Source organism: Saccopteryx leptura, chromosome 9, assembly GCF_036850995.1.
Source record: "Saccopteryx leptura isolate mSacLep1 chromosome 9, mSacLep1_pri_phased_curated, whole genome shotgun sequence".
NCBI lineage: Eukaryota > Metazoa > Chordata > Mammalia > Chiroptera > Emballonuridae > Saccopteryx > Saccopteryx leptura.
The window spans coordinates 80,142,060-80,164,364 of NC_089511.1; positions in this window are offsets into that span (position 1 = coordinate 80,142,060).

Genomic DNA, 22,305 nt, shown 5'->3' on the forward strand with positions numbered 1-22,305 from the left:
AGCACAGAACTCTCTCTTTCCTCTCAGCTCATTGCTTGATCCAATCCTTAATATATTTATTCAACAAATATTGATTGAGCACCTAAGTACATGTGGGAAGGCTTTGGGCTGCAAGGAACCAAAAACCTCACTTACAGAGATTTAAAGAAATTGGTGCTAATTTTCCTTATATAACAAAAAGGAGACTGTAAACAGGTGTAGGGTCAACCTTTGAACAATCTTGGCCTTGCCAACGTAGTTGTCACTCTTGGTTATTAGAAAGCCAACCCAGCATTCAGACATCCAGTCAGCATTTAAAGCAGAAAGAAGGGAAGGTAAAGGCATCTCCATGAACGTCTCTTTGATTTGGGAAGCCAATATTTCCCAGAATCCCTGGTAGTCATTTAAAATACAACTTTATTGGCATATGACTGACAGATAACAAACTGCACATATGTAAAGTGTTAAATTGGACCAGCTTTTTAAATTGAGATATTAATGACATATAATGTCATATTGGCTTTAGGTGTACAGCATGATTTAGAAATGTGTAAATATTGCAAAATTATTACCACAAGTTAACATCCATCACCATACAGTTACAATATATTTCTCTTGTGAAGTAAGCTTTTAGGATTTACTTTCTTAGCAAGCTTTAATTATGCAACCCAGTATTGTTAACTGTGATTCCTTCTGACATATGTACTTGTGAATCCATCACCACAGTCAAGACCGTGAATGTATCGTTTACCCTACAGAATCTTTTTCAGAAACCATTGTCCACCCTGAAGATTTTTAAATTTTTTATTTGTTTCATCAGCCGGAACTCAATCCTATGACCTCTCCTAATGGCAACAGTGACTGGGAAAGTCATTCCTTTGATTTCCCGCAGACAAGGAAAAGGCAAATTGAGCATGAATGTCGGGCCACCCAACCTACTGCTCTGGAGGTGGGGGATGAAGAGTGAGCAGAACAGCCAGCCCTCTGGTCATGCAGCTGCTGGTCAGCACTCTTGCCACTCAGTTGGCTTGCCATGGATGCTATCAGCAAATGGGTGGGCTGCTCTGCTACTCTCTTTATGAATTTACACTTAAAGGAACAAACTCTCTCCCTTGTCTTGGCTGCCATGAATCTAAGATGACAGAAGGGAACTAGCTCAATATCTACAGTGCACCTCCTGTGTGCTAGGTGCTGGGTGCCTCTCATGTATCCCATCTTCTCAAGGAACTTGTGCATATGGTATGTGGATAAGTGTACATGGTATGACATGTACACATATCCATCCAGAGGGGTAAAGTGACTTGCCTAAAATGGTACCGTTTGTAAGTCAGCAAGCCAGGATTCAAGGCCAGACTGAGACCATTGCCTGTCCTCTTTCTTCCAAAACAAACCTCTGCACCTGTCTTGGAATAATGTCTAGTATGTGCATTCATGCTCTGACTCACTGGCTCAGAGAGGTGAGGTGACCCGCCCAAGTATTGCAACTAGAGATCTGTGAATCAGGCCAGAATCCTCATCTGTTGGTTTCCTGATCATTGTTAGTCCCACTGTGCCCAGGTCAGGTCACTCTTTGGCATGGGATGGAGAGAAAATGAAGTAGTAGTAGTGGGAAATCCTGAGGAAGGAGGACTCCAATATTCAGCATAGCTTGGAGCAATGAACTGACTGCAAGAACTGGGGGCCCTTCAGCACTCTCACCGCCCTCTTACTGTCTAACTCAGGGATCTGACCCCACAGTGCCTCCCTCACTCTCTAACTCAGCACCTGTCAGTGGTCTGTCAGTGCCAAGGTGATGCCTGACACTGCATCTGCAGGGGTGGCAGTACAGAGGTTAGGAAGGGGAGTGAATTTCCTGAATCCTGAATAACTGTGTGACCTTGAGCGAGGCATTAGACTGCTCTGTGCCTGCTTTCTTCATTCATGAAACTGGGACAACCTTCCTGCTCTCTCCCAGGTCTGCTGTCTCATTGGAGGTAGCAATGTGTTCCTGGCGTGTCACTCACAGTCAGTATAGATGAGCCATTGCAGTGACGCAGAGTAAGAACTCCACTGCAGGACCCTGCTAGGGATGAGGAACCACTCATCTCTGCAGAATGTCAGGTTCACACATCCAGGCACCCCCACATGACCCTCCCAGATTCTCCCCATCTTCCTGCTGCAAAACCCTACTTTCAGCACCTGCCCAGGGAGTCTCACCCACCTACGTCTTCCAGTCACATCAGAATCAGCCAGTATCTAGTACCCACTTGCTTCAGCCTGAGTCTGGGGAGAGTGGCGTGGGCCCTGAGGCCTTGGGACACTACAGTCCAAAGAATGACTGTATCCTATGAGCTTAAGGACAACTATTTATGGCAGTGAATGTGCTTACTCATGGACTGGGGTCTTTTTAAAAGTCCAGGATTCTCCAAATGGAAGGTTGTATAGGGAGGCCGTAGGACTCTCATTTAACTGCTTATGGAGGTAAGAAATTTTCCATCATGGGAGCAATCAAGGTATCTCAGACGGGAAAAGCCTTCCAGATTGGCAAGTCCTGCACTCCCTACAAACCTATACACACTGGTGTTTTCTTAGAACAAGACCAGGTGTAGAGAGAAAGAGAAAAAAGATTCCAAGTCAAGATCACTTTGAACTGGTTGTAGGCTTTTCTATTGACTGAATGGTGCTGACACACCTGTGCCTTTTCAACACTGTGGCTGTGGGATGGTGTCAGATGCTGCAGCTCCTTAGGGACCATCTCTGTGGGCCAGACTTTGGGGCACACCGATCTCCTCTCAGCCTCGGGTCGTCAGGTGGTTGGTTGCTAGGTGAGACTAATCAAGACGAGCTAGTTCTCTGCCTTCATTTTCCCCTCTGGATAATGGGGGTGGTCTTCATGGTGGTCAAATTGAGCCCAGGGGCCTGGAGCTGAGCCCTTAATGAGGGCTGCTTGGTGATGAAAGGCCCTGTTAAGCTTCAGCCACCATTATTGCATTATGGAATAAATGTGGCCAGCATAGGAGACGCACACGAATAAATTTGAATAGCAAGACACAAATGCGGCCCTTAACTCTGACGAGCAAATAGAGTTTAATAAAGAGGTAAACTGAGACCGCTTTTATTTATTGCTGTGTAAATGTATTTAAAAAGGTATTGGCTTTCTGCAGCTGCGGAGGCCAGCTCCCCGGCAGCCCGGTGCTTTAATGCTTTGCTGCTGTTATTAGAGCTGTAATGAATGAGCCGCTGTGAGTGCGCTCTTCAGAAGGACTGCAGAGGTACAAGATTAATGAGATGAGAGCATTGAAAGGTACAGACGGCCCCTGTTTCCCAGCCGTGTGCAATGTCTGCGCAGCACCTCTGGCTTTGTTTGCTCCACAGTGGCTGAGAGGCTGTGGCGTGGACATGTCCCCAGGACGGGGGCTGCAAACACATCCATCCCCCACAGCTTTCATCCTCAGGCCCTGTGCCTGGTCCCTGATCAGGGATGGGGTGGGGGGACCTCTTTTTCTACTCCTGCTTCTCTGTCCTCCTACATGGGTCTGAATTTGGGCTTGGGCACCCCTCCTCTAGGTTTATTCCATTCCCTCCTGCACACTGCTCTGGGTATCCCTGTGGACTCCCTGGCATTCTGACACCAGTCACTTCAAAGATGGGAGTTGTGTTATAGGGCAGCTTGGAGGCTAAATTACATGCACTTTTAGTTATCTATTGAAACTCATGGGTCCACGGTACAGGGTAGTGGCCCAATACAAAGAAAGCAATCTTGGGCAATGACAAAAGCATCAATTGGTGAGGTAGACTTCCGTGAGTCAGGAGTTCATACATTATTCATTATTCATAAAGATTGTTTAGAGGCTAGAATAAATCTAACCTTTATTGGGGTTTTTCTCTGTACATCAAATATGCCATTTTATGACTAACCTGGAGGGAGGTATTATACCTATTTTATACATGTGAACACAGAGGCCCAAAGGGTAAAGAAATATGCCCAAGGTCACATGACCAGGAAATGGTGGATTACGGAACCTCAAAGGAAACCTACTGGTCAGTGGGAACAAATTCTCTCATTAAGTCTCAGATACGGCAATGCTCTCTGGGCTGGTGAACAAGGCCTTTTCTCTAGTGGTTCTCACTTCAGACATGGCCTGGATCAACTGCGGAGAGCTGTGTGCTTGCTAAGGAACAGAGGTTACTGCCCAACAGAGAGAAGGGTTATAGATAGTACTGGTAGGGCAGGGAATCCAACAGAAAGAGCACAGGAATGTGAAATCTGTGTGACCTAGACAAGATACTTCACCTCTCTGAGCATCAATTTGTTCATCCGTCAAATGGGTATAATAATAACTACTTCACTGCATTTTTGTGAATAGTAAATCAGATAATGCATGTAAAATACCAAAAAACACAATGAATTATAAATATATATTCAATTTTTAAAAACGTGTTTGTAATCTGGGTCAATATGCAGCAACAACCCTCAACACAAGTTTAGAGCACAGAGAAAGAAAAGTTCAGCTTTTTTGCCAGCCTAAGATGGACCCAGAACAAGCTGTGCTGAGTTGGACAGGAGAGGGAGGTGGGCGCTGGTGGCTGGATTGGTCTCCATCCTTTGCTTTTTCAATAGACAGCTGTGGACCAGCTAAATAACCTCTCCTGTGTCAGGTTCAGAATGTACAGTGAAGACCAAAACAGTCCCGGTGAGTGCCTTTGGAAAGCTCACTGTCTGGTAATGCACATGGTGGCAGGTGGCAAGGGCTGTAGAGAAAAGCAGAGAAGGGGACATGGAGGACTGGAGTTGGACGGAGGGTGGCACTATAAACAGGGTAGCTAGGCATGGCTTCATGGAGGTGACATATCAGGAATGACCTAGCAAGGTGGAGAGGAAGCCATGGTCATGTATCGAGAACCTTCCAGGCTGCAAAGGCCTGCACTTGGGATGTGCCCTGAGCACATGAGGGTGGCCACCGTGGCTGGAACAGAGCGGACAAAGGGGGATACAACAGGAGGCAACTCAGGGCAACTGCAGCGAGGCTTTGCAGACACACCCCCTCCACCCACCAGGGACTCTGACCTCTCTACTTCCACTGGGATGGGAGTTAATGGAGGGTGCATGTGGAGCCTTCTTCAATTGACTGGGAGTGGGGGTTGGCTAAGTTGTAAGACCAGGGTAAGTTCCGAGAAAAATAACCAAGGCTGTCTGGCCCAGTGAGGGGGCAGGAGTAGAGAAACAGCAGAAGATAAACCTAGACATGGAGGTTGGTCGCACAGAAGCAGCTTTAAGAGGCTCTAAGAAGCTGAGCAATTCTGGATGAATTCTGGAGGCCCTAAGTTGTCTCAGGGGCTTCTGCCTATGGATGGTTTGGGTGTGGCCAGATGCTGAGAGAGCATTTTGAGCTCAGCACAGACTCTAAAGAGAGACAAGAGGGCCTGGACTGAAGCAGGAGCAGTGCCGGGGGAAGGGCACTGGGGTGAGGGTGGCCCTGTGCTGCTGGTCCAGTCCTGGAAGTCCAGACAGGGCGGAGGCGGAGAGGTGAGTCCAGGTATCCCAGAGGCCGAGCATAAGCTGACCCAGCCCCTCCCACCCTCTCGGCCCCACATTAGTGCTCATTAGCACATCCTTTAATGTACCAAGAAATTCAATTTCCTACCAAATAACCAGTCAAGTCCCAGGGGAGCCAGAAGCCCCATTCATCACAGCCAGGCTTTCCGGGGACCACGCTGCTATTGCCCGTGAATTTCCTTCTGTGGGAGGCAGGTCCACCATGGGAAGAGCAGCTAATTGGCACCTCAGTAGGTTGGGGTATTTTTTCCACTGGATCTGCAGTTGCTGGGTAAACAGACATCAGATCAGCAGTCTGTATAAGCCAAAGGAAAGTTTGAAAATTCACCATGTGGCTCAAATTAAGTGAGCAATGCAGTCACTAAGCATGTGTACTAAAAAATAAACATTTAGAGTATCAGGGTTGTAGGTATTCTTTTGTGTCCCTTTAGGGAAGACAGATGTCAATTTCTTTTCTTTTTAACTCCAAATAAAACTGTCACCAGAAATATTTCTGATCTCACTTCACAGTGGTCACCCCAGGAAACTGTGTGTGTGCATACACATATATGAGGTATGTATGATCATGAGAGAGAGTAGGAAGGTGTGTGTGTACATGTGGATAGGTATGGGTAAGTGTGTGGATATTTGTCAATACAGATGCATGTGAATGCGATTCTGTGGGCATTTGAGCACATGTGTGTGTATTACAGTGCACATGAGAATGCGAGTATGTATGTATGTGTGCACATTTTGTGTGTATGTGTGTGTCTGATGGTGGGTATGTGTGAGTGTGCATATGTCTATATGTTTGTGTATGTAAAAGTGTGTATGTATGCATGAATAGGTGTGAGTGTGAAGGGGTGAGTGTGGCTGTGCACTTGTGCATGTGTGATGTGTGAGTATGTGCACATGCACATGTGTATCATATGTGAACAGTTGCAGAAGGTGAGTTCACATGCATGTGCATGTGTGCAGGAGTTGCACACAGAGAGCGTGCTCTCACCCCTGCTCCGTCTCCTAGCAGCCTGCCTGTCATCTTCCCCCTGCATTGTCCAGCAGCTGCCCGCAAGGCTGCAAGGGGAAAGCAATCAGGCCTCCCATTTGTATCCTGCCTGTCATCCGCGGGGCTGGTGGGCAGGGGAGGGTGAGGGAAGCCAGCCCTGTTCCTCAGTGCCAAGGCCTCCCCTAAACAGAGGAGGGCTTGGCTGGCTGGGGGCCGGCCCTAGGCTTCCCCATGCTCCCAATTACCAGCACCTCCTGAGTGGCTCATGGAAAAGGCATCGGTTGCCATGAGGAAGATATTCCATTGGAGCAATCCCATTCCCCACAAAAAGAACCTTCCGCATATTATCCACATTTTTCAATGTAATTATCCCCAGCCCACACACACAGCTTGCAGGATTAAAACATAAAATACAGTCTGTTCCCCACACATGAGACCAACACTACAACTGGCATCATAATAAATAAATGAAGTGGCCTCTCTTCTCCTTCCTCCCCCTCCTTCCTCTCCTCCCCTTTCTCTCCTGCACCTCATTCCTCTCCTCTTCTCCCTCAGCCCCTCACCCCCTTCCGCCTCTGCCTGCCTGGTGCTGGCTTGGCTTGTTTGCTTCTGTCTCTGGATCCCGCCCGTTCCCTCCCCCGCCCAGCACAGCATGGCGGGGCAGCCCCACAGAATTGGGGTCCCCCACACTGCTGTCATCCTGGAATAAGGGAGGGCTTTGTTCAACAAGCCAGCCAGGGCTCCACTCCCTGAGTCTGCTGCAGAGGCAGAGGCTTCATTGCACTGAACGCGCTGGTGTAGGGGAGGGGTGGGGGCAGGAGGAGGAGGGAGGGAGATTTTATAAGCAAATGGCTTTGTGGATCATTGAAGGGACATTAGGAAGCGTGCTGGAGCACCTAAAACCAATGTTTTGGTGCAAATGGATGGAAGGGCGTCAGTTGTGGCTGTGAGCAGTTTAGGTTGCTAGGGAACGCCCCAGAACTGTTTGTCTTCGGGCTGCAGATCCTGCACCCACCCGGGATTTCCAGTTCTAGAGCTGCTGCCAGCCGATGGTGCCAGCCCGAGCAAGGAGATGGGAACAGGAAAATTGCGCAGCAGCCAGGGAATGAGGGCCGGTGGAGGCCCGCCCTCCCTGAGATCGAATATGTGCTGGGGTAGGTTTGGTGAGCAGCCCATGCTGGTGATTTCCTTTCAACAAAAATGCTGGTGCTGGCTTGGCTCACAGATCCTGGGCCATGGCGGTTTCAACATGCTAGTGACTGCATTCCAAGTTGGAACCGGGAGCTGGATGGTTCTAAGCTCAGCACGCTGCTGTCCTGCCCTGCCCTCCTCCCTCTGGCTTCCTCTCCACCAGCCCAGCCACCATGATCATTCTCTCCTATATATGTACTCCTTGGGGAACAAGGTTGTGGCTTTCTCCTCTGAGCGCAGCATGGCACCTTTATAAAACTTAAGCTCCAGTTAAATAATAAAAGATGTGAATGTAGTTTTTGCCTGTACAGTTTGATTAGGTGTTTGGGGTGAGAGACAAGGAAGCTGGTTTTGTTCACATTAACATTTCCTACAGGTAGATTGTTCTAGGTTTGGCTCAGAGTCTGGGTTCTGTTCAGGTGCTGATGAAATACTTTTCAAGTGGTTCAGGTCAGTCCTAAGCAGCAGGAAGAGCCAACAGACTTGAGTTCTTTTCACATCTCTGCCACTCAAGGTGATGTCAGACAAGGTCTTGACTCCTCGGTTTTCTTACCTGTGAAATGGGCTAATTGAGGATTAGATAATATAATATGGAGGAAGTGCTGGTCACAGTTCCTATTACTCAAAGCCTTGGCCAGCACTGGTCAGGAACTCTCTGAGCTGGGCTGAGTGTTCCCTGCCCTGCATTCTGCTCACCTACCTTCTGCCCTGCCAGGCCCCACCCTCAAGCCCTGGAACCTGACTGGACTTTCCATTTTGAACCTGGGCCAGACCTGAACCTGCTGGTGCAATAGAGGCTAAAGGTTAGATTTTCAAGAAATCTGCCGCTGTTTTCCCTGCCTGTCTTGCTGCCCAGTGACTGGATCACAGGTACACTCACCCAGGGCTATGCCTTTGCAGGGCTGAGAGCAGAGGCCTGGGCCATCCGAGGAAGGCCTGCTTTGCCTGGCAGCACCGACCCTGTGACCCAGAGACGGAGACTGTCCTGCCTACTTGTTCTTTAGGGTAGTGGCACCAAGCTATGCCAGACACAGTTCTCCTCCAGACAGCCCAGAAAAGAATGTAGGGTCATCTTGTCAGTTACTTCTTGCATTTTCTGAAATTTGTTTGCATGAAAGGCAGGGATATAGAGAAACTAGTTATCAATTAAGTACTTACTATACTCCTGGTTTGGGTCCTGGCACATAGACCTGCCCCAAAATATTTGTTGCATGAAGGAATAGATGTCTTTAGACTACACTCTCATGGAAGACACTTGGGAAATCCAAGAGGTGGATTACCAACTTCACCTTGCAGATGGCGAGACTAATGGAAATGAAATGTCTCAGCCACAGTTGCATAGTCAGCTCATGGGGCTCAGATTCAAGCAATGGTGACACTTGGGTTGCAGCCACCCCCACGGGTCTTCTTTCATCACACTGAATCATTTTTGGCACCAAGGTGACACAAGAGGCCAGGGAATGTAGCTTGGAGCATCAGTCAGATGGCCCAGCCTCAGGACTTAAATGGGACAGCAGTTACCAGAGCCTCAGCAAGCTTATTAGATACGGTCACCAAGTTGGAGGAGGGTGTGCAGGGCACTAGTGGGCGAAGGAAGGATGGAGCAGGAAGAGAGAAGCAAAGAGGAAAGGTGCAGGTAGGGTCAGTTGATCTAATCATAAGCTGCCAGTCAGAGAGGGTGTAGTCAGTGCAGCTGTTCTGAGTTGACAGGGGTAGTTTTAGGGATAGGCCAGCTGGACAATACATAGGATGACAATCTGTGAGGAGCCCTAAAAACCCCAAGGAATGCAACAGGAGAGGAAATTGTGTCCACTAGGACCTACCCTGGGGGTAGCACCTGTGGAATGAGAAGACCACTGGGAGCACCTGGGAGCATTGAGGGGCGAGGTGGAGAGAACCCAGGGCGGGCCTGAGGAGTCACAGTACCCTCAGTGCCCTGCCTTCCAAGGAGGACAAGCTCACACTGGCTGCAGAATTTCTGACTGCTCCATGGAATGTGCAAGTTTGGGCCGTAGCTGAATAGTTAGAAACAATAGAGGCTCCACTTTCTCCACTCTGCATCTCTCTGCCCCGCAGAACTCTCCTTGCCTCTAAATTCCTATTGTACAGATACTTAAACATTGGCGTGAACTTACATTACAGCCTACCTGGCGTTTCCAGCTAGCTCAGGAGTGTTAGGAGAAGCAGGCAGGGCTTCCACAGGCTCAGGCACCCCAGCATTTTGCCCTCTGCGTTCTAACCCCATCATACGAGATACGGTGGTTACAATAAACATCACGCAGAGCTGTGCTCAACACAAATATCTGTAATGACAACAGACAAGGGAACTGAATGTGAACCTCTAATTTGGGCCCAGCTATAGCGGCTGGTGAGACAGGTGACAGCCCAGCCACCTATCCCAGTGGTGTGCTGGTAAATGTCAAACAACCAGCTCCCCTGGGAAAAAAATAAAAATTGGATTTGTAGCATTTGCTGGTTTCTGTGGTGTGAATCCTTCACCATGGCGAATTCTAAGCTCCCTGTTCAGCATCACCGAGTATGGAGTTGAGAACAGACGTGCTGCTGTAACCTGGGAGGACCGCCCCAGCGCTCCCCCGCGGTAGCCTGGGAGGACCGCCCCAGCGCTCCCCCGCGGTAGCCTGGGAGGACCGCCCCAGGGCTCCCCCGCGGTAACCTGGGAGGACCGCCCCAGCGCTCCCCCGCGGTAACCTGGGAGGACCGCCCCAGCGCTCCCCCGCGGTAACCTGGGAGGACCGCCCCAGCGCTCCCCCGCGGTAGCCTGGGAGGACCGCCCCAGCTCTCCCCCGCGGTAACCTGGGAGGACCGCCCCAGCGCTCCCCCGCGGTAACCTGGGAGGACCGCCCCAGCGCTCCCCCGCGGTAACCTGGGAGGATCGCCCCAGCGCTCCCCCGGGGTAACCTGGGAGGACCGCCCCAGCGCTCCCCCGCGGTAACCTGGGAGGACCGCCCCAGCGCTCCCCGCGGTAGCCTGGGAGGACCGCCCCAGCGCTCCCCCGCGGTAACCTGGGAGGACCGCCCCAGCGCTCCCTGCGGTAATCTGGGAGGACCGCCCCAGCGCTCCCCTGTGTGCCCCCTGCAGTGTCTGTGCTGTCTCCACCACCGGGAGAGAAACCAGACACAGGACCCAGACAGAGACAGAGGAATATACTGATAAGGTTGTGCATCTGAAAATGATTTGTTAAAAGGATAGCAAAGACTTTTTATTATTAATTTTAATTTATTGTCTTAACATGGATTCAAGTGTCCCACTGAATATAACACCCTCACCCCCCTGATCCGTGTCCCTATTTGCACCCCTTTTTCCCCCTTCTCCTAACTCCCGCTCCCCTTCCCTCTAGGGTTTGCTGTCCTGTTACCAGTATCTCTGTGTTACGTATACTGTATATAATTTCACTAATCCCTTCACAAAGACATTTTTCTAATAGAGAGCAAATGTCATTAGGAGACAGAGGACCGAAAGTGAAAAACTGCTAGTCTTCAATTTTGCCTCCAATTTCAAGCTTTAGTTATTTAAGAAGATGGGAACAAACATAGTGGGGAGATGTGCGTGCATACTTGTGTCTTGTGTCTATGGTATGTTTTTGCATGTGTGTGTACGTGTGTGGGAGGGGAGGGGGCTGTGCTCTGCAGGAAAACTCGGTATTTGACATCTATACACAGGGTTTGTGCTTGACGACCTGCACGTGGGCTCCTGCTCAGGACCAAGAGGCACAGCAGAGCAGCCCTGCTCAGCAGGCTCTCCGTGGAGCAGCTAGAACTTTATGAACCTTTTTTGCAAAAAGGATTAATGCAGCTACTTCTAGAGGGCCACAGAAAGAGGGCTTTACAGTCCACGGTCGCAGGGAAGCAGCCTGAGTAACCTCTTGAGAGGCAAGGTGAACTCTCCCATCTTGCCCACTTCCACTCCTGTCTCTCTAAGTCCCTACTAGGAACTACGTATTGTGAGGAGAGACCCCGCCCTCACTGCCACAGTAGGGACTAGCTCAGAATTTCCCAGTGATGCTTCCTTTACAGCTGAGGGAGTGGCTGGGTCTTCAAGTTCTAGTTCCAGTGCCATCTCCTCTATATAGCCCGCCAGGATGTGATCTCCTAACTTTCAGAGCTCTAAGCTGTGCTCTTCCCTTTCTCTTCTTCTAAAATGGGGCCTATACCTGAATCATCTCCATGTTCATCACAGCAGCCAGGAAAAGATAAACAGTGGTGTTAGCAGGGAGATCAACTGAATCAAACATCCCATGGGGAAATTGAGACCATGGCTCTTCCCTTCCTCACACCCTATTCCACACCCTAGTCTCCCCTAAGGGTTCTAGCTCCTCTGGTCCCTGGGTTCTTGTCGATACTGAAATGCATTCCTGTCCCTCGTCTTTCTGGCTGGCTCCTATGCATCTGTCAGGATCCAGCTCAACAGAACTTCTCACTTTAAAGCCTCCTCTGATTTACTCCTCTTTCCCAGCCATTGTGAGCAGAGTGATTCCTTGCCCTCTGTACCCCTTGAGTTGCACAATGCTCACCTCTGCAGTTGACCCTGTAGCATGAACTGCAACATAATCCCTTTGTCTGTGTTTCTGTCCACACTGAGACCTCTCTCAGGGCAGGACTGTGCCTGAGCCTGGGAAGAATGCTTCTGCAGCCCTGGGGTGGGAGGTAAGGGGAAGAAGAAGCTGGAATCCTTAATTCTGGATTTATATGTTGCCTAGAGGAGAAGACATACCTCTTTCCATCAGTCTCCTCAAACACCTCACTTCCCATCCCTTTTACCCCTACTTACCTGGGAGAGCCTGGGGAGGAGTGAGAACGGCCATCTCGTTTACCCTGGGACCTCCTAGATAGGATCCTAACAGATTAGACCTAGAATTGGGATCTTCCTGATTTTATTCTTCACAATCTCTTCATTTTAATCATTTAAGAGAATAAAGATTAAATGTAGGTTTCTGGATATTTTGACAATTTGGGCTTAATTAAAATTAAAACCTGTACACATCAGAAGATGCTATGAAGATATTTAAAAGGCAAGTTACAGAGCAGAAGACATTCATAATGAGTGCACTTGACAAAAGACTTCTACCCAGAATATATAAAGAAATCTTCCAAATTAACAAAAAATGACTGCTTACAGAAAAATGGGCAAAAGACTTGAATAAGTACTTTACAAAAGAGTACAGCTATGTGTCATTTAATGACAGGAATTTATTCTGAGAAATGTGTCATTAGGTGACTTTGTTGTTATGAGAACATCGTAGAGTGCACTTACACAAACCTAGGTGGTATAGCCCACTACACACCTAGGCTATAGGGTTAGCCTCTTGCTCCTAGGCTATAAGCCTGTACAGCATGTCACTACACAAAACAAAAAGAGATTAAATCAAGCACAAGAGAAAATGATATAATCAAGAGACTCAATAAAAACAAGATGTATGATGCTGCCATTGTAACACAGCATACTGTTTTTTTATTGATTTTAATTCATTGTGTTTACATAGATTCAAATGTCCCACCGAATACATCCCCCTACCCTCTTGTTCCCTTCAACATCCCCCTTGCCCCCCTCCCACAATACCCTCCCTACTTTCCTTCAGGATTTGCTTTCCTGCTCTCTATAATGATGTGCTATATATATATAATTTCACCAATCTCTTTCCCTTCTCTGATCCTATCCTCTCATCCCCTTTCATTCTGTCCGCTTTCTGTCTGGTTCCTTTGATCCTACCTCTGCCTCTGTTCCATTCCTCAGTTCACATTGTTCATTGGATTCCTCAAATGAGTGAGGTCATACGATATTTTTGTTTCTCTGCCTGGCTTGTTTCATTTAGCATGATGGTTTCCAGGTCCATCCATCTTGTCGCAAAAAGTAAGATTTCCTTCTTTTTCACGGCCGCATAGTATTCCATTGTGTATATGTACCACTGCTTTTTAATCCATTCATTTACTGATGGACACTTGGGCTGTTTCCAGATCTTGGCTATTGTAAACAATGCTGCCATAAACATGGGGGTGCATTTCTCCTTTTGAATCATTGAGGTAGTGTTCTTGGGATATATTCTTAAAAGTGGGATGGCTGGGTCAAAGGCAGTTTGATTTTTAATTTTTTGAGGAATCTCCATACTGTTTTCCACAGTGGCTGCACCAGTCTGCATTCCCACCAGCAGTGCAGGAGGATTCCCTTTTCTTCACATCCTCTCTAGCACTTATTATGTGTTGTTTTGTTGATGAGCACCATTCTGACTGGTGTGAGATGTTATCTCATTGTGGTTTTAATTTGCATTTGTCTAATGATTAGTGATGTTGAGCATTTTTTCATATGCCTATTGGCCATCTGTGTGTCCTCTTTGGAGAAGTGTCTATTCATTTCTTTCACCCATTTTTTGATTGGATTGTTTCTTTTCCTTGTGTTGAGTTTTACAGGTTCTTTATAAATTTTGGGTTTAACCCCTTATCAGATGTATTGTCGAATATGTTCTCCCATTGTGTGGTTTGTCTTTTTATTTTGTTCATATTGTCTTTAGCTGTGCAAAAGCTTTTTAGTTTGATATAGTCCCATTTGTTCATCCTGTCCTTTATTTAACTTGCCCGTGGAGATAAATTGGCAAAAATATTGCTATGAGAGATATCGGAGAGCTTATTGCCTATGTTTTCTTCTAAGATGCTTATGGTTTCACAACTTAAATTTAAGTCTTTTATCCATTTTGAGTTTATTTTTGTGACTAGTGTAAATTGGTGGTCTAGTTTCATTTTTTTTGCAGGTAGCTGTCCAATTTTCCCAACACCATTTATTAAAGAGACTGTCTTTACTTCATTGTATGCTCTTACATCCCTTGTCAAATATCAATTGTCCATAGAGCTGTGGGTTTATTTCTGGGTTCTCTATTCTGTTCCATTGATTTATATGCCTGTTCTTATGCCTGTACCAAGCTGTTTTGAGTACAATACTTTTGTAGTAAAACTTGATATCAGGAAATGTGATTGATACTACTCACTTTATTCTTCTTTTTCAAAATTGCTGAGGCTATTTGTGTTCTTTTTTGGTTCCATATAAATTTTTGGAATATTTTTTTCTATATCTTTGAAGTATGTCATTGGTATTTTAATAGGAATTGCATTGAATTTATAAATTTCTTTAGGTAATATAGACATTTTTTTTTTCATTTTTCTGAAGCTGGAAACAGGGAGAGACAGTCAGACAGACTCCCGCGTGCGCCCGACCGGGATCCACCCGGCACGCCCACCATGGGGCGATGCTCTGCCCACCATGGGGCGATGCTCTGCCCATCCTGGGCGTCGCCTTGTTGCAACCAGAGCCACTCTAGTGCCTGAGGCAGAGGCCACAGAGCCATCCCCAGCGCCCGGGCCATCTTTGCTCCAGTGGAGCCTTGGCTGCGGGAGGGGAAGAGAGAGACAGAGAGGAAAGCGTGGCGGAGGGGTGGAGAAGCAAATGGGCGCCTCTCCTGTGTGCCCTGGCCGGGAATCGAACCTGGGTCCTCTGCACGCTAGGCCGACGCTCTACCGCTGAGCCAACTGGCCAGGGCAATATAGACATTTTAATGATGTTTATTCTTTCTATCCATGAACATGGTATATATGTTTCCACTTGGTCGTATATTCCTTGATTTCTTTTATCAATGTTTTATAGTTTTCCGAGTACAAATCTTTAACCTTATTGGTTAAATTTACACCTAGGTACTTTATTTTTTTTGTTGTTGCAATAGTGAAGGGGATTGTTTTCTTAATTTCTCTTTCAGACAGTTCATTGTTGGTATATAAAAATGCCTCTGATTTCTGAATGTTAATTTTATAGGTACTTTATTTTTTTTGTTGTTGCAATAGTGAAGGGAATTGTTTTCTTAATTTCTCTTTCAGACAGTTCATTGTTGGTATATAAAAATGCCTCTGATTTCTGAATGTTAATTTTATATCTTGCCACCTTACTGAATTCATTTATCAGGTCCAGTAGTTTTTTGACTGAAACTTTAGAGTTTTCTATGTACAGTATCATCTCATCAGCAGATTATGATAGTTTTACTTCTTCTTTTCAAATTTGGATGCCTTTTATTTCTTCTTGTCTGATTGCTGTGGCTAGTACTTCCAGAATTATGTTGAATAAGAGTGGTAAAATGGGGCACCCCTGCCTTGTTCCTGATCTTAAGGGGATTGCTTTTAATTTTTGCCCATTGAGTATGATGTTGGCTGTGGGTTTGTCATAGATGGCCTTTATCATGTTGAGATATGTTCCATGTATTCCCACTTTGTTGAGAGTTTTGATCATAAATGGCTGCTGGATTTTATCAAATGCTTTTTCTGCATCTATTGATATTATCATGTGGTTTTTCTCCTTCCTTTTATTTATGTGATGAATCACATTGATTGATTTGAAACTATTGTACCAGCCTTGCCTCCCAAGAATAAATCCCACTTGATCATGATGTATGACTTTTTCATATATTGCTGGATCCATTTTGCTAATATTTTGTTGAGAATTTTAGCATCTAAATTCATCAGGGATATTGGCCTATACTTTTCTTTCTTTGTACTGTCTTTGCCTGGTTTTGGAATCAGAATTATGCTTGCCTCATAAAAGGAGCTTGGAAGTCTTCCCTCCTCTTGAATTTTTTGAAATAGCTTGAGAAAGACAGGAGATAGTTCTTCTTTGAATATTTGGTAGAATTCGCCTGTGAAGTCATCTGTCCCAGGGCTTTTGTTTGTTGGGAATTTTTTGATAACTGTTTCAATCTCATTTGTTGTAATCAGTCAGTTTTCTGATTCTTCCAGATTAATTTTTGAAAGATTATATGTTTCAAGAAATTTGTCTATTTCACCTAGGTTGTCTAATTTTTTGGCATACAGTTTTTCATAGTATTTTTTTACAATCCTTTGCATTTCTGCTATGTCAGTTTTTATTTCTTCACTCTCATTTCTAATTTTATTTATTTGAGTCCTCTCTCTTTTTTTCTTGGTGATCCAGGTTAAAGGTTCATCAATCTTGTTTACCTTTTCAAAGAACCAGCTCTTGGGTTCATTGATCTCCTGTATTGTTTCTTTAGCCTCTGTGTCATTTATTTCTGCTCTGATCTTTATTATTTCCTTCCTTCTACTTCCTCTGGGATTTACTTGCTGTTCTTTTTCTAGTTCTTTTAGATGCAGGGTTAAGTTGTTTATTTGACCTTTTCCTTGCTTCTTAAGATATGCCTGTAATGCTACAAACTTCCCTCTCAGAACAGCTTTGGCTGTATTTCATAAATTTTGAGTTGTTGTATGTTCATTTTCATTTGTTTCAAGAAAATTTTTTATTTCTTCTTTGATCTCATTGTTAACCCATTCGTTATTTAATTACATGCTATTTAGTTTCCAAGTGTTTGAATGTTTTTCAGTTTTTCTATTGTAGTTGATTTCTAGTTTTATGCTATTGTGATCAGAGAAGATGCTTGATATGATTTCAATCTTCTTAAATTTACTGAGATTTGTTTTGTGTCCTAACATGTGGTCTATCCTAGAGAATGTACCATAAGCACTTGAAAAGAATGTATATTCTGTTGCTTTAGGGTGAAAGGTTCTGAAGATATCTATTAAATCCATTTGATCTAGTATGTCCTTTAAGGCTGCCGTTTCTTTGTTAATTTTCTTTCTTGAGGATCTCTCTAGTGATGTTAGTAGGGTACTGAAATCCCCTACTATTACAGTATTGCTGTTGTTCTCGCTCTTTATGTCCATCAAAATCTGCTTTATATATTTAGATGCTCTTATATTAGGTGCATAGATATTTAAATGGTTATATTTTCCTTTTTGGATTGTTCCCTTTATTATTACACAGTGACCTTCTTTGTCCCTTACTATAGCCTTTGTTTTAAAGTCTATTTTGTCAGATATAAGTATTGCTACACTAGCTTTGTTTTCATTTCCACTTGCATGAAATATTTTTTTCCATTCTTTTACTTTTAGTCTATGTGTATCTTTTGTTTTGAGGTGTGTCTCTTGTAGACAGCATATGTATGGGTCCTGTTTTCTTATCCATGCAGCTACCCTATGTTTTTTGATTAGAGCATTTAATCCATTTACATTTATGTTATTTTTGATATGTAGTTGTTTATTGCCATTTTATTCTTTAAATCTAAATCCCTCTTTTACTAGATTTTTTTTCCTTTGTTCTTTTTGCAACAGGCCCCTTAACATTTCTTGCAGCATTGGTTTGGTCGTAATGAATTCCTTGAGTTTTTTATTTTGCCTGGGAAGCTTTTTATTTCTCCTTTAATTTTAAACAATAACCTTGCTGGATAAAGAAGTCCTGGTTGTAGGCTCTTGTTTTGCATTATTTTGAATATTTCTTGCCATTCCCTTCTGGCCTCAAGTGTTTCTGTTGAAAAGTCGGATGTCATCCTTATGGGAGCTCCTTTGTAGGTGATTGACTGCTTTTCTCTTGCAGCTTTTAGTATTCTTTCTTTATCTCTTAGCTTTGGTATTTTAATTATGATGTGTCTTGGTGTAGGTCTCTTTGGGTTCCTTTTTACTGGGATTCTCTGTGCTTCGTGACTTTTCCTTCATCAATTTAGGGAAGTTTTCAGCTATTATTTTTTCAATCAGGTTTTCTATCCCTTGTTTTTTCTCGCCTCCTTCAGGAACCCCTATTATGTGGATGTTGTTTCTCTTCATGTTGTCACAGTGCTCTCTTAGAGTTTCCTCAGACTTTTTGATCCTCTTCTCTTTTTGCTGTTCTGCTTCCATGCTTTTCTTTATCTTTTCCTCTAAATCACTGATTCGATCCTCTGCTTCATCCAGCATGCTTTTAATTTCTTCTAGTGTAGTCTTCATTTCTGATATGATGTTTGTCATTTTTGTTTTATTCTTTTTTGTGATTTCAATGTCCCTTTTGATGCTTGCTATTTCTTTGTTTTGGTGCTCATTATGTCCATCTATTGTTGCTCTAAGATCCTTGAGCATCCTAACAATCATTATTCTAAACTCTGCATCTGATATCATGATTATTTCCTTCTCATTCAGTTCTTTTTCTGGGGATTTCTCTTGTTGATTCATTTGAATTGCATTTCTCTGTCTTTTCATTTTGTCTCTGTATAGACTGCTCCTTTGGATGTGCCGTTTGTGTAGCTAGCTGAGTATAGGGTTGGTGTTGTTTGCCTCCAATTTTCAGTTGTGTTGTTTCTAGATCTTCTTGGGTTGGCCTCAGCTGTTATTTGTAATCTACTGTGGGTTACTTTTCTGCTGCTACTGCTGTTTATGCTATTTGTGTCAGCGTTTTCTATTCCTTAGCTGGGTCAGGTGTGAGGAGACTTTCCTTAAGATACCACTCTAACTAGGGTTGTTAGGTCCTGAGCTGATGCTCTCCATATCTGGCCACTGGATATACCAGCCCTGGACCTCCCTGGACTGGAACCTGGCACAGACACATTGGGATCACTGCTTATTATTGGCCCTTAGCAACCTTCTTGGAGCTACAGGTGATCTAGAAATTGTGGCTGCCTCTGCTGGGCCCAGATGCCATTGTAAATATCAGCTGCACTCCTAGGCTAGCTTTTATCTACTCTTGGCCAGTGTGTGTGGCCTCTCTATTCCCAAGGTATGCTCTTTCCACAGCCACCCCCCCGGCTGACGCCTCCTCAGTTACTCGGGCACCTCCGGGTGCACGGGCTCACGGGCCACAGATTGGGCTGCCCTGAAGGCACACAGGATGCCTCTCTAGACTCTGCCGCTGAAGCCTGGCCCTCCTGCCCTTTGGAGTGTACTCAGTAGTTTCAGAGGGCAGTGTAGCCCAGAACTCAGCACTCAAAACCTATGTCCCTCCTTCTAAGCATCTCTTAGCACTGACTGGAGCAGGAGAGAGTTCTGGTGGGTGGGGTAATTGCTTCCCCTTGCTGACTTGGTTCTCCCAGGATAAATGGCCACTTTAGGTTTGGGGAATAACCCAGTACAGGAGTCAGGCTGGCTGTCCCCCACAGTCTCTCCCTGTGCCCCTGAGACTACACTCTTCTTTCGCAACTCCAGTCCTCTCAGTGCTCCCCATTCCTGGAGCCCCGGGTAAGTGGCTATGAATGAGGTTTTCTGCACAGTCCCTTTAAGACAGAGCCTGGGTCTGAGAGTTCTGTTTCCCTCTTGCAAACATTAACATGGCTCTTATTTCAACTAAATACTGTCTGTACACCTCCTCTAGTTTCTGGGGCTCCAGGCTGGGGTTCTGGTCCAAGGCTGAGGACCCACATCTCTCCAGGCAACCCACTCCACTGTGAGTGACTCTCTGGGCTGCCTCTTGCTCCTGGGAGTGAGGCAGCCCTTTCTGCTTCTCCACCCTTCTTACCAGCTCAGTGTGGTTTCTTCTGTGATACTTGGTTATAGATTCCTCTTAGTTTAGTCCAAAGTAGGTTTTTCAAGATGATTGTTCCTAAGTTAAGTTGTAATCCACTTTGGTTCTAGTGGAGTTGTAATGTTTGCCTACTCCATCACCATTTTCTCTTCCCCTGTTTTTGTTTTTTTTACAGCATACTTTTTTACAGCAAACATTTTTTATAAGTAGAAAGATACACTCTAAACTAACAATAAAAGTATAGTAAATACATGAACCAGTTACATAGTTGTTTATTATTACTATCCAGTATAATATACTGTACATAATTGTATGCGCTACACTTTTATATGGCTGGCAGTGCAGTAGGTTTGTTTACACCAGCCTCACCACAAATACGTGAGCAATGCTTAAGCTATAACATTATGATGGCTACAATGGCAGTAGCTGATAGGAATTTTTAGTTCCATTATACTCCTATGGGACCACTGCTACATATGCAGTCTATTATTGACAGAAATGTCATTATGACTATATACATAACTATATATCCAAATGTCCAGCAAAGATAAGGGGCTCAACTTTAATAATCATTAAAGAAATGCACATTAAAGCCACAATAAGATGCTGTTGTGAACCCTTTAGAATGGCTAACATCCAAAGAGCTGACAATATCAAATATTGCCAAGGATGTGGAACAACTAGAATTCCTACACTGCTTGTGAAAGTATAAAATGGTCCAACCAAAGCAGCAAACTGTCAGTATCCTCTAAAGTGGAACATACACATACCCTATGAGTTAGCAACTCCATTTCTATGAATAAATGCAACATAAATGCAGGCACATGCTCAACAAAAGACATGTGCAAGAATTTTCACAGACACATCATTCATAATAACTAAAAAGGGGAAAGAAACCAAATGGACACCAGTGGCAGAATGGGTAAATTAAAATACACATAAAGTATACACTGGAATTTCACACAGCAATGAAAATGAACAAACAACTCCTATACACAATATAGATGAATTTTAGAATCATAATGTAAAGCCAGGAACTGGGACCCAATAGAGTTCATATTATGTGATCTCATTGATACAAAGTCCCAAAATAGGCAAAACTGCAAGAGGTCAAGTGAACGGATATCCTTGGGGCAGAGTAATAACTAAAGTAGTCTAGAAAGATAGCAGATGTTAGATGATAGGTAAATAGATGATAGATAGATAGATAGATAGATAGATAGATAGATAGATAGATAGATAGATAGATAGATAGATACCATATTTCCCCATGTATAAGACATACATTTTTTTGAAAAATTTATGGTCTAAAAAAACTGGGTGCATCTTATATATTGGTTGTAGATTATTTTTTTGCGCTTATTTTTGTGCTCATTGTTGAAGACAGTGATTCGTCATCAGACACAGATGAGGACAAGCTAATGCATGGGAGTTTTGACAGTGATGAGAAGTATGAATTTTATGATGAATAAAACTTGAGTTTAATAACTTTATGTAATACTTTTTTTTTTTCAAATTTCGGGCCTCAAAACTAAGGTGAGTCTTATACATGGAAGTGTCTCATGCATGAAAAAATATGGTAGATAGATAGGTGATAGGTGGATAGAGTGGTATAAAGATATAATACTTTCTCCATATATATAATAAAAACATAATTTTTCTGAACCATAGAAAATTTGAGACCTCCTGCCCCTTTGCTCCTAAATGTTTCAGTGTATATTTTCAAAAACTAAGGATGGTCTCTTAAATAGCCACAGTACAGTGATCAAAATCAGGAAACCTAACATTAATATAATAATATTATCTAATCCACAGCTCATATTGTAACTTTATTAATTGTGTCAATATTGTCATTTATACTCATTTTCCCCAAAGTTGGATCCAGTCCAGGCTTATGTGTTGCATTCAGTTGCCATGTATGTTTCGTCACCTTTATTTGAAAAAGTTCTTCAGATTTTCATTTTGTTTCTTGACCTTGATATTTCTGTGTACAAGCCAGCTGCTTAATAGACTGCCCTTCAGTTGGTTCTGTCTGATATTTTCTTAATGTAAGACTCAGGTTTCACATTTCTGGCAAAAATGCCATCGGAGTGCATCACAGCAAGGCGGTTTGTTCTGCCACTTGCTTTCACCTCTGGGTAAAGGTGGTGTCTTCTAGGTCTCTTCACTGTAAAATCACCATTTTTCCCTTTGTGGATGAGAAGTTACTTTGAAGGGGGAGATACCTAGCTTCTCTTTGTCCTCCTGCTATGTGCCTAGCTCTGTTGGGGAAGAGAGTATCATCTGCACAGCA